This window comes from Pelophylax lessonae (genome assembly GCF_965119305.1).
Source record: "Pelophylax lessonae genome assembly, chromosome: 9".
Classification (NCBI taxonomy): domain Eukaryota; kingdom Metazoa; phylum Chordata; class Amphibia; order Anura; family Ranidae; genus Pelophylax; species Pelophylax lessonae.
Genome location: NC_138776.1, coordinates 96,341,103 through 96,354,236, shown reverse-complemented (window position 1 = coordinate 96,354,236; position 13,134 = coordinate 96,341,103).

Genomic DNA, 13,134 nt, shown 5'->3' with positions numbered 1-13,134 from the left:
AGATCCCCTGCTGAGCAAAATCGGATCAGTCTCGTTGTGAAAGGGGCTTTACTATTCTTTCCCATGGTGCTCAGCGGACACACCTGTGGTTGATTCCATAATTACTGGTTTATTATGGTGCCTCCATATTTCCTTGGTACCCTTTCCTTTTAATTGTATTTTTTAAGGCAGCTAGTGGATTTTTTTCCCCCGTAATATCAGCCTCCGGTAATCTCCTCTACAATAACATTAAAGAAGAAATATTACTTTAAAGTGGTTGTAAAGGCACAAGGTTTTTTTTACCTTCATGCACTCTATTCAGGAAGGTAAAAAACCTTCTGTGCCGCACCCCTATATATTGAATAAGTCTATGCTACAGTGTAAAGCAGGCGTAGGCAACCTTTGAGAGATGGAGATCTACCTGGACAACATTGAAGGGATCAAAGAGATCATTGGGGTGCAGCGCCCCCCCCCCTCTTTTTTTTTTTTAATTAACTAGCAAGCCCCCAATGAAAATTAAAGACAGTATGAACAAACCTAAATCCGCTAAAACTGCAAAAATATAAACTTAGCCTACCCTAAAAGTAAGCTTCAGCATTCACTTTCATTGACAATTTTTTTCATGCCCGGGGAGTAATTGGTTACCTCCACAAGTCTGATGTCAGAGTTCATTATAAAAGCAGAACATCTGGCACTGCAGGTTGATTTTCTTTACTAGTTTCAGGCCTGGCTGCTCACTCTGATTTCTGGCCAGTGCAGTAGTATGTATGGCAATGTACAGAGGTCAATAGTAGGTAGGGCAGTGTACAGAGGTCAGTAGTAGGCAGGGCAGTGTACAGAGGTCAGAAGTATGTAGGGCAGTGTACAGAAGTCAGTAGAAGGTAGAGCAGCATCCTGGGTTCAGTAGTAGGCAGGGCAGTGTACAGAGGTCAGAAGTATGTAGGGCGGCGTACAGAGGTCAGTAATATTTAGAGCGGCATTCAGAGGTCAGTAGTATGTAGGGCGGCGTACAGAGGTTAGTAGGATGTAGGACAGTGTACAGAGGGCAGTAGGATGTAGGACAGCATACAGAGGTCAGGAGAGGTAGGGCAGCATACAGAGGTCAGTAGTAGGTAGGGCAGCGTACAGAGGTCAGTAGTAGGTAGGGTAGCCTACAGAGGTCAGCAATTTGTAGGGCAGTGTACAGAGGTCAGTTGCATGTAGGGCAGTGTGCAGAGGTCAGTAGTATGTAGGCCAGTGTCCAGGGTTCAGTAGTAGGTAGGGCAGTGTACAGAGTTTTGGAGAATGTGGGGCAGTGTCCAAGGTTCAGTAGTAAGTTGGGCAGTTTACAGATGTCAGTAAGATGTAGGGCAGTGTCCAGGGTTCTTTAGTAGATAGGGTAGTGTAGGTCAGTAGGATGTAGCGCAGTGTACAGAGGTCAGTAGGATGTATGGTAGGAGTCGGGGGGGTCAGGAGAGTATGGTATTTGGAGATATGGAGGGTGTACAATACAGAGGGTTTAGGAAGGCTGGGGTCTCAAGAGGGCATGACACTGGGGGGACAGGAGGGTATGGTATTCGGGGGATCGGGAGGGCTGAGGTGTCAGGAGGGTATGGTATTGGGGGGTCAGAGGGGAATGGTACTGTGGTGTCAAAAGGGCATGGTCCTGGGACATCCGAAGGAGCTGTTGTGTCAGGAGGGCTGGAGTGTTAGGGAGGGCATAGAAGTTTATAGTGCAGAGTGGCACAGCGAAGGTGCAGTGGCAACTAATTTGTGCCGGCAATCCTCTCTCACCTTCCCACATAGTATCCTTGGATTGGGTAGGAGGGCCAGAGGTGATAAGCGTGCAATATCCATAGGAAGCATTCGGGCGTGTTCGGAGTAGAGCCCAAACCCGCCTGAGCTAGTCGGGAGGCTTTCCCTGCCCCTGCAGCTGCACATGGGCAAGGGGCGGGTGTTGCCTCTGCAGCCTGAGATTGGGTAAGCTGGAGCAAAGACCAGGTCGGCAACAGTGAGACATCATCGCTGTCTAATCATTGGAGGATTGGATGATTGAGGCACAGTTGTTTTCCATAAAATACATATAAAACATGCTATTCTACTATACATCATATCATAAAATAGATCTATGATACAATATAACCATTGGTTTCAGAACATAATTTCTTAGTAGTAGTATAGACATGTGCTGGTCTTTTTTGGCTTGACACGTTTCATGGAATATGTCCACTTCCTCAGGACCTGCCAGTCTACTTAAAGCGTTTGTTACCCTAAAAAAAAAAAAAAATGGATCCTGTTCCTTTAACCACTTGCCTACAGTGCACTTTCACCCCCTTCCTACCCAGGCCAATTTTCAGCTTTCAGCGCTGTCACGCTTTGAATGACAATTGCGCGGTCATGCTACACTGTACCCATAGGACATTTTTAGCTTTTTGTTCACACAAATAGAGCTTTCTTTTGGTGGTATTTAATCACTGCTGGGTTTTTTATTTCTTACAAAAAAAAAACAGAAAATTTTGAAAAAAAAAGCTCTTATTTTCTGTGAGTAAATTTTGAAAATAAATAACTTTTCTCCTTCACTGATGTGTGATGATAAGGTGGCACTGATGGGCACTGATAGGTGGCACTGATGAGGTGGCACTTATGGGCACTGATGAGGTGGCACTTATGGGCACTGATGAGGTGGCACTGATGAGGAGGTACTAATATGCTGCACTGATGGGCACTGATAGGTGGCAGTGGTAGGCGGCACTGATGAGCACTGAAAGGCAGCACTGATGGGCACTGAGAGGTGGCACTGATGTGCACTGAGAGGCGGCACTGACAGGTGGCACTGATAGACACTGATGGGTGGCACTGATGGACACTGACGGGTGGCACTGATGAGCACTAATGGGGGGCACTGATGGACACTGATGGGCAGCACCATCAGTGCTGCCCATCAGTGCCTGCTCATCTAGGGCGTTCAACAGGTGGCTATTAACCCTCACTCGTGCCGAGGGCGATTCATAAAGGGACATAATGAACGCATGCATGGTGGGCTGTATTCCAACATGCTGAAGTACAGCCGATAGATAGTCCCAGGCCAGCCTGTCGAACGCCTTCTCTGCGTCTAATGAGAGAAAGAAGCCTTGTTTCTGCGATGAGGTGAGCCAGTGATGTAGATTAATCACCTTCAGGGTATTATCCCTGGCCTCTCTTCCAGGAATAAACCCCACTTGGTCTTTTGAAATCAGGGAGGAGAGAAAAGGCTGAATTCGATTAGCTAGAATTTTTGCAAACATTTTTATATCCACGTTCAATAGGGATATCGGCCTATAGTTCGATACTGCGGTGTTGTCTTTCCCTTCTTTGGGTATAATAGTGATGTGAGCTTCAAGTAGTCTGTTTGGGTGGGTTAGGGGAGAAGAGAGGGAATTAAAAGCCTTAAGCAGAGAAGCGGAAAGGAGGTCTAAAAAAGTTTTATAGTACGTGTCCGAGAACTCATCGGGCCCGGGCTTTCGCCTGTCTATAGTTGTTTTACGGCCTGTCTTAATTCTGTTTCCGCGATCAGAAGTTCAAGTCTGGACGCCTCCTCTTGGTTGATCGGACCGGGCCGTGTTGGGCAAGAAAGGAGTGTATAAGTTGGGCACGTTTGGATAAGTTGCATAGCGTCGGGGAGTTATCGTGAATGTTATAGAGCTCAGAATAGAAGATCTCAAATTGCCTGGCAATGTCAGGGGTTGACACAAACGATTGGCCTGAGGAATCTTTGATGCAGTGGATATTGTAGTTAGCTTTTCTCGTCCGAATACATCTTGCGAGAAATCTACCACATTTATTGCTTTGATCGTAAAATAATTTATGAGAAAGAGTTAACCGTTTTCTGTGTTTGGTGTCTAGAATATCTCTTAGATCGGATCTGGCCTCGGCCAGCTCTCGGAATGTTTGTTCCGCTCTTGATTGTTTGTGGGCAGCCTCTAAGGTACATATTTTAGACACTAATTCTGACATCTCTGCCTGTCTGTCTAACAGTGCATATTTTTAGCACTGATTACTGTACTAATGTCACTGGTATCCCCAAAAGTGTCAAAAATGTCAGTTAGGGGTCCGATCCGTCCACCGCAATGTCGCAGTCCCGCAAAAGAAAAAATTGCAGATCGCCGCCATTACTAGTAAAAAAAAAAAAAAACAATAAAACAATGTTTCCCATAGTTAGTAAACGCAATAACTTTTGCGCAAACCAATCAAAATGCGCTTATTGCGATTTTTTTACCAAAAATATGTAGCAGAAAACAAATTGGCCTAAAATGTTAAAAAAATCAGATTTTTACATTTTTTTTGAGAATTTCATATAAAAAATGTGAAAAATATTGTCATTTTTTGAAAATTGTCACTATTTTTTTGTTTATAGCGCAAAAAATAAAAATCGCACAGGTGATCAAATACCACTAAACGAAAGCTCTGTGGGAAAAAAAAAAAGGACATCAATTTCGTTTGGGTACAGTGTCCCACGACCGCGCAATTGTCCGTTAAAGTCACACAGTGCTGAATCGCAAAATAGGGCCTAGTCATTGAGCAGCCAAATCCTCCGGTCTGAAAGTGGTTAAAGCTAAAGAAAAGATTTTGGGGTCTTTTTTTTACCCCAGATCTCTCCATAAAGAGGACCTGCCATCCTTATTTCTATAACAACGGATATTTACATTTCTTGTAAAGGAATGAAAGTGATAAAAAATGAAATAAAGGGACAGTGTAAAAATAGAATATAAAGTAAATAAAATAATAAAAGAAAATTTAAAGTGAACACATCTCTCTGTGTTTGCACGCTGAAGTGAACTAATATGTTTTAATAATTCTAGCGCTAGACCTCCTCTGTAATGCTAAACAAGTAACCTATAGAGGTGTTTAACCACCTCAATACTGGGCACTTAAACCCCCTTCCTTCCCAGACCATTTTTCAGCTTTTAGCGCTGTTGCATTTTGAATGACAATTGCGCGGTCATGCAACACTGTACCTAAACTAAATTTGTGTAATTTTTCCCCCACAAATAGAGCTTTCTTTTGGTGGTATTTGATCACCGCCAGGTTTTTTCTTTTTTGGTGCACAAATAAAAAAAGACCGAAAAGTTTGAAAAAAAAAAAAAAAGTGTTTTTGTTTAGGTTATAAAATTTTGTAAATAGATATGTTTTTTCCTGCACTGATGAGCACTGATGACGCCGCATTGACAGGCACTGATGAGGATACACTGATGGGGTGGCACTGATATGCAGCACTGATGGGCACTGATAGGTAGCACTGATATGCAGCACTGATGGGCACTGATATGTGGCACTGATAGATAGCACTGATAGGCAGCGCTGATGGGCACTGATAGGCAGCGCTGATGGGCACTGATAGGCAGCACTGATGGGCACTGATCGGCGGCACTGATAGGCGGCACTGATGGGTGGCACTGATGGGCGGCACTGATTGGCACTGATGGGGGGCACTTATGGGCACTGATAGGCAGCACTGGTGGGCAAGAATGGGCACTGGTGGGCGGCACTGATAGATGGCAATAACGGGCACTGGTGGGCACCACTGATAGATGGCATTGGTGGGCAGCACTGATAGGGGGCACCACTGGCAGGCTCTCTGAGCCCTGTTTGCCATCCCTGGTGGCCATGGTAGGCATCCCTGGTGGTCATGGGTGGGCATCCCTGGTGGCTCTAGTGGCATCCCCTCCCCCCAGGGCTGCACTGGTAATCATCTGATTACCAACACAGACCCCCCCTGTGATCAGTGAGTAATTAGAAATACTCACTGATCACCCCGGCTGTAGAATCGATCCTCTCCTTCTCCTCACACTGACAGGATCTGTCAGGAGGAGAAGAGATCGAAGCCGTTACAACGGCTGTATTGACAATACATGACGGCTGTGATTGGTCACAGCCGTCATGTGATCAGGAGGGCCAATCACAGGGCCCTCCTGCCGAGTCTTGTTGCCCTGTGTCCTAGGGACACAGGCACATCGAGATCGTGCCACTGCGCGTGCCCGCGGCGGCGCGATCTCCCTCCTTCTGAAGGACGTTCGGGAACGTCCATTCAGAAGGAGCGAGACTCCCACCCGGCCGTATATGTACTATGGCCCGGGTGGGAGTTGGTTAACCACTTGCCGTCTGCTTACGTTGAGCCTACTGCGGCAAAGTGGTTCGTTATCGTCTGACGACGTAGACCTATGTCGTCAGACACTCCCCTTTCTCGGAGGCTCGCTCCCGCTGTATTCAGTCACAGCGGGAGTCGGGCCAGGGGAGGAGCAGCGGCGATCGCCGCTGCTCTTCCCCGATCGTCGGGGAATCGAGTGTGGAGATCCGCCTGCCTGTGTAAACACAAGCGGGCGGATCTCTGAAGTGACAGGCAGGGTCAGATTGCAGGGTTCAGCATAGTTGAACCCTCGATCTGTCCTTGTGTCACACAGTCACCTCCCCCCCCCCCCACACGTTAGTAAGCACCAGGCATACATTAACCCCTCCCTCTCCAATAAAATTAACCCCTTCCCTGCCAGTGTCATTTTTACAGTAACAGTGCATATATATAGCACTGATTACTGCAGTAATGTCACTGGTAACCCCAAAAGTGTCAAAAATGTCGGTCAAGGGTCCGATCTGTCCGCCGCAATGTCGCAGTCCCGCAAAAAAAATCGCAGATCGCCGCCATTACTCGTTAAAAAAAAAAACACCAAAAATGACAGAAATCTTTCCCTTAGTTAGTAAACGCAATAACTTTTGCGCAAACCAATCAAAATACGCTTATTGTGATTTTTTTTACCAAACCTAGGTAGCATAAAACAAATTGGCCAAAAATTTAAAAAAATTTTGATTTTTACATTTTTTTGGAGGGGAATTTCATATAAAAAAAAAATGTGAAAAATATTGTTATTTTTTCAAAATAAACGCTCTTTTTTTGTTTATAGCGCCAAAAGTAAAAAATCGCACAGGTGATCAAATACCACCAAAAGAAAGCTCTGTTTGTGGGAAAAAAAGGACGTAAATTTCGTTTGGGTACAGCGCCGCACGACCGCGCAATTGTCCGTTAAAGTCGCACAGTGCCGAATCGCAAAAAGTGGCCCAGACGTAAGACAGCAAAATCCTCTAGTGGTAAAGTGGTTAAAGCATCACCTATGGAGATTTTCAAGTACTGTAGTTTGTCGCCATTTCATGTGTGTGCACAATATTAAAACGTGACATGTTAGGTATCTATTTATTCGGCGTAACATCATCTTTCACATTAAACAAAAAAATTGAGTAAATCTTCTGTGTTTTATTTTTCATTTATTAAAGTGTATTTTTTTAAAAAAAAATTGCGTTTGCAAAGCCACTGCCCAAATACCGTGTGACATAAAATATTGCAACGATCGCCATTTTATTCCCTAGGGTCTCTGCTAAAAAAAAATGTATAATGTTTGGGGGCTATAAGTAATTTTCTAGCAAAAAATTCTGATTTATTAGTGCCAGAAATGCCTGATCTAGTCCTGTAAAGAAGAAACCAGTATACCTTACCTTTTTTGAAGCCAAAGCGATCTGACCTTAGCCCGCAGCTTCGCAGTGGAGGCAGATGCAGAGGACACACCCAACAACGGAAGCCCCATAGTAAGTATATGGGTGACGTCACACCCTATATATTTCACAGCTGTTGTCGGCCATGTCCTCTGCAGAGCTTCTGCCACTGGAGATCGGGTTGGATTGGCTTAAAAAAAAGGTAAGTATACTGATTTCTTCTTTACAGGGCTAGATAGGTTAGTGTTAGAACGTGGAGATCTATAGATGCATGGATTTTAGTTTTAGGGTGGACTTATCCTTTAAACTCAGGAGAACTGGTCTGACAGTCTAGTAAGAACTAAAAATGACACAAACCAAATCTGGTTGTTTTAAAAGCATAAAGAATTGCTTGGAAAGCACTGACACATTTAGATGATACAAAAGACCCTGAATGTACTCAATGAAGCAATTAGTTGAGATAAAACTCGCACACGTCAGGAAGTACATGGTAAATATTTATTGTAATAAAAGGATACATAATATAATAGAAATGGCAAAAAATTATCTAGTGCCTGTGAAATGTTTTTACTGAATAATAATAAATGTTATGGTAATTTAAAAGCTTGTGTTACTTAACCACTTCTGGACTGGAATGATTTGCCCCCTTAACTACTGTAAGACCGGAAAGATTTGCCCCCTTCCTGACCAGGCCCTATTTTGCGATTCGGCACTGCGTTACTGTAACGGACAGTTGTGCGGTTATGCGGCGCTGCACCCAAATAAAATTGATGTCCTTTTTTTCCCACAAATAGAGCTTTCTTTTGGTGGTATTTGATCACCTGTGTGATTTTTATTTTTTGTGCTATAAACAAAAAAAGAGCGACAATTTTGAAAAGAAAAAAAAAAAAAACTACTTTTCACATTCTGCTATGACATTCTCCAAAAAAATGTAAAAATCAAAATTTTTCAACTTTTTAGGCCAATTTGTTTTCTGCTACATATTTTTGGTGAAAAAAATCGCAAGAAGCGTATTTTGATTGGTTTGCACAAAAATTATCGCGTCTACTAACTACGGGAAAGATTTATGTAATTTTTATTGGTTTTTTTTTTTTATACTAGTAATGGCGGCGATCTGTGATTTTTTTTTTTGTGGGACTGTGAAAGATCGGACTCTGACTGACACTTTTGGGGGGACCAGTGACATTACTACAGTAATTAGTGCTAAAGATATGCACTGTTACTGTTATAATGACGCTGGAAGGGAAGGGGTTAACATTATGGGTGATCAAGGAGTTAAATGTGAGCCTAGGGGAGTGATTCTAACTGTGGGGGGGCGGGGGCATGGCTTCTGAAATGACCATAGAGACATGTGATCCTATATAGAAGAATCACAGGGGCTCTATGATCATTGCAGGGAGAAGAAAGGTCAGCTGTGTTTAGAGAAAAATTTTAGAAAAATTTCTATCTGCCTAGCTTACTCCTGCAGAGGGCGCCATTACCCCAATAGTGAAGGCTTATATGGATTGGCGGCGACTGTCAGAGGACTCAGAGAAAATAATTTTACGGTAAGTTCTTACAAAAATTCTATTTTTTTTAACATTTTAGGCCAATTTGTTTTCTGCTCCATATTTTTCGTAAAAAAAAATTGGTTTGCGCAAAAGTTATCGCGTCTGCTAACTACGGGAAAGATTTATGTCATTTTTATTGGGTTTTTTTTCACTAGTAATGGTGGAGATCTGCTATTTTTAGCGGGGCGGCGGACAGATCGGACCCCTAACTGACATTTTTGACACTTTAGGGGGGACCAGTGACAGTAATCAGTGCTAAAAATATACACTGTTACTGTAATGACACTGGCAGGGAAGGGGTTAACACAGTGGGTGATCAAGGGGTTAAATGTAAGCCTAGGGGAGTGTTTCTAACTGTATGGGGGTTGGGCTTTTGAAATGATCAGAGACCTGTGATCCTATATAGAAGGATCACAGGCGCTCTGTGATCATTCCAGAGAGAAGACTGGTCAGCTGTGTTTACAATAGCTGACCGTCCATCTCTCTCAGCGGGGAGCGATCGCGGGTGGCAGGCAGCAATCAGAGCCACTTGCCCTGTGCATCGGAGTCCTCGCTGCCGAGTGGGGGTGGGAGCGCACGCTCGCCCCCTAGCTGCAGGCGCTCAACTGACGTAGGGCTAAGTCGGTTCGCGCAGGAGGGCCAGCCTGCCGCAAGACCGGAAGAGGTTAAATAAGATATCGAATTCATAATTTATTTTCTTGTGTAGGCTACATTCACACAGGTGATGAGGTAGGAAAACAGCTCCGACCAGAAAACTTGTACAAATGAATGACAGGCTGACAGCGGGCGCATCTGTTAATGTGTAATCTCACATGGAGCTGGATGGAGAAGTGCCTGCTATCAGCCTGTCATTCCTTTCTGGCTTAGTGCAAGTATCTGTGTTTTAAATACATTGTAATGATTATGAATTCAGGTTTTGTATTTAAATCTTTTTATTCAGTTTTTAGAAAAAACAAGGAGCAAAGATGCAAAATATGCAGTTCTCCTGCCGGAGAAAACAGTTTCTCATACATACATTTTGTAGAAACAAAGATCACATTCAGTGTAGCTATGGATGAAAGAGGGTCAGATATAGAGTTGAGCGAACACCTGGAAGTCCGGGTTCGGCGGGTCCGGCCGAACTTGAAAAAAAAGTCCGGGTTCGTGAACCGGACTTAACCCGAACTTTACCCCAATCCCGAACCCCATTGAAGTCAATGGAGACCCAAACTTTTGAGCACTAAAATGGCTCTAAAACAAACATGGAAAGGGATAAAGGGCTGCAAATGGCAGCAAAATCATCTTAAGAGCATGACAAGTGCTCTGCAAACAAATGTGGATAGGGAAATAACTAAAAATAACATATAAAACTGAAAAATTAAAAATAATCATCTTGCATCATGTAGGAGGAGGACGAGGCCCATATGGAGTCGGAGGTTGAGGCGGCGGTGGATATGGCGGTGTAGGTGGAAGCGGCGGCGGCAGTGGAGGAGGAAGACGAGGTAGCCAACACAGGTTTTGGTTTTTAATAAAAAAAAAAAATGTAAATTCGGGTACACCCCAAAAAAGTAAGAAAGATCAAATCCAACAATGGCTGGGTAAGGCCGGTATATATGTCTATTCTGCACAAGGTACGGATAAGTCCTGTGGGATCCATGCCTGGTTCATTTTAATGAACGTGAGCTTGTCCACATTGGCTCTGGACAGGCGGCTGCGCTTGTCTGTGATAACGCCCCCAGCCGTGCTAAATACACGTTTAGATAATACACTGGCTGCAGGGCAGGCCAGCACCTCCAAGGCATAAAGGGCAAGCTCAGGCCATGTGCCCAATTTGGAGACCCAGAAGTTGAAGGGGGCAGACCCGTCACTCAGTACGTGTATAGTACGTAAGGAATGGTAAGGAACTGTATATGGTAAGAAACGGTGATGGCGGCGGGGGCTTTTTCTCCCTTCTGGGTTGAGTCTGGCCTTGGAAAAGGTGTGTGTCCCTGGTTGTGGGCCGGGCTCTCCCAAAGCTGTCTAAGTTCTGAGGCCTTCTGGTAGGGACGGGGGCTGCACTGGTCTTGCCAGGGACCGGGATTCTGAAAAGTCTGTGGTGTATGTGCCCCTGGAGTGGCAGTCTAAGGGTGCCATAATTCACGGTGGATGGCAACACTGAGTATGGCACCAAGGAGACTGCACTTCCTACACAAATTTTTCACACCTGCCTCTAGGGCCGGGCCTTTTGGTCAGGAGTCAGGACCAGAGGAATTTTGTATTCCTGGCCGAAGGGCCTGCCATAGTATTGCAACGTGGCACTAACCTTGCATTTCTCCACTATCCCTTTACCCACTTTTATGTGTTGTGTGTCTCACGTTTTGTGTTTTTTATTGTGGCAGTACACTTTATTTTGCACAGCGTGATTAGTAGGGTGTAGGTCCTTGGGCCTGTCCCTGAAAGTCTTGGGAGGGGGTGGATATGGCCTTCTGGCTTGGTTCGCCCTCTCTCATGGGGTCTCACTTCGGGAGAGCCCCACCTAGTACTTGGGGTGGTCTGTTTCAGCAAACCTCCTAAAGAACGGGGCTGCCTGGTTTTGGCCAGCTTAGCCAGTGTAAGTACCCTAGTCCTTGTCAGGAGCCTTGTCAGGGGATCAGGGTCAAGGACCATGTGTACACCCTGTGCACTTTTTGTGTTTCACTTTTTTGGTGTGCACCTTTTTATGCACCCACCGGGTGATAGTCTGAGTGTGTTCACACACCAGGGGCTTAAAAAAAATAAATAATAAACAGCTGGTGGTCCTGGTTGTTTTGGCGTGCCGACAAAGCTTTTCCACATTTCATACATGCTAACCCTGCCTTCTGAGGTGCTGGCGGTGCCCTGAATGCGTTGGCGACCTCCTCCTCTGCCTTCGCCTTGTGCTTCCACTGTGCCCCCGCTGTCAGGTGGGAATGCCACCAGCATCGCTTCTCGACCTTTTGCCTAAGATCAAGTGTAGTATCTGTTGTTATCAGTTATCTGGGTGCCACCCTGCTGTGAACATGGTTCCTCCTCCTCCATCTCCTCCTCCTCCTCAGCCTCCACTTCCGTCATCCTCCAGAACTGTGCCCTTGCTTGACAATTGTGTACCTGGCGTTTGTGGGTGCAGGAACCTACCCTCGGAGATCAAGTGTAGTATCTGTTGTTATCAGTTATCTGGGTGCCACCCTGCTGTGAACATGGTTCCTCCTCCTCATCCTCCACCTCGTCATCCTCCAGAACTGTGCCCTTGCTGGATAATTGTGTACCTGGCGTTTGTGGGTGCAGGAACCCACCCTCGTAGCCACTTGTGAATGACTGCCCTGAAAGCCTTGGAAATGATCACTGCTCCGGATGCGGAGGCGGTAGAGGATGAGGATGAGGAAGCGGAGTAGGTGGAGTTAGCAACAGGAGGCCAACTGAAGCTCCCTGCAATCCTCGGTGGTGGAAGGAGATGCGCCAAACAAATTTAAAGGGTATATCCCACAGTAACATAATCAGCAAACGCTGCAAAATTATTAATTTTCCCCTAAATGGGTGTTTATCCACTTTACCACTAGAGCATTTTGCTGTCTTACGTCTGGGCCACTTTTTGCGATTCGGCGCTGTGCGAATTTAACTGACAATTGCGCGGTCATGCGATGCCGTACCCAAACGAAATTTACGTCCTTTTTTTCCCACAAACAGAGCTTTCTTTTGGTGGTGTTTGATCACCTGTGCGATTTTTACTTTTTGCGCTATAAACAAAAAAAGAGCGTTTATTTTGAAAAAATAACAATATTTGTAACATTTTTTTATATGAAATTCCCCCCAAAAAAGATGTAAAAACCAATTTTTTTTTACATTTTTGGCCAATTTGTTTTCTGCTACCCATATTTGGTAAAAAAAATCGCAATAAGCGTATTTTGATTGGTTTGCGCAAAAGTTATTGCGTTTACTAACTAAGGGAAAGATTTATGTCATTTTTGGTGTTTTTTTTTAACAAGTAATGGCGGCGATCTGCGATTTTTTTTGCGGGACTGCGACATTGCGGCGGACAGATCGGACCCTTGACTGACATTTTTGACACTTTTGGGGGTACCAGTGACATTACTGCAGTAATCAGTGCTATATATATGCACTGTTACTGTAAAAATGA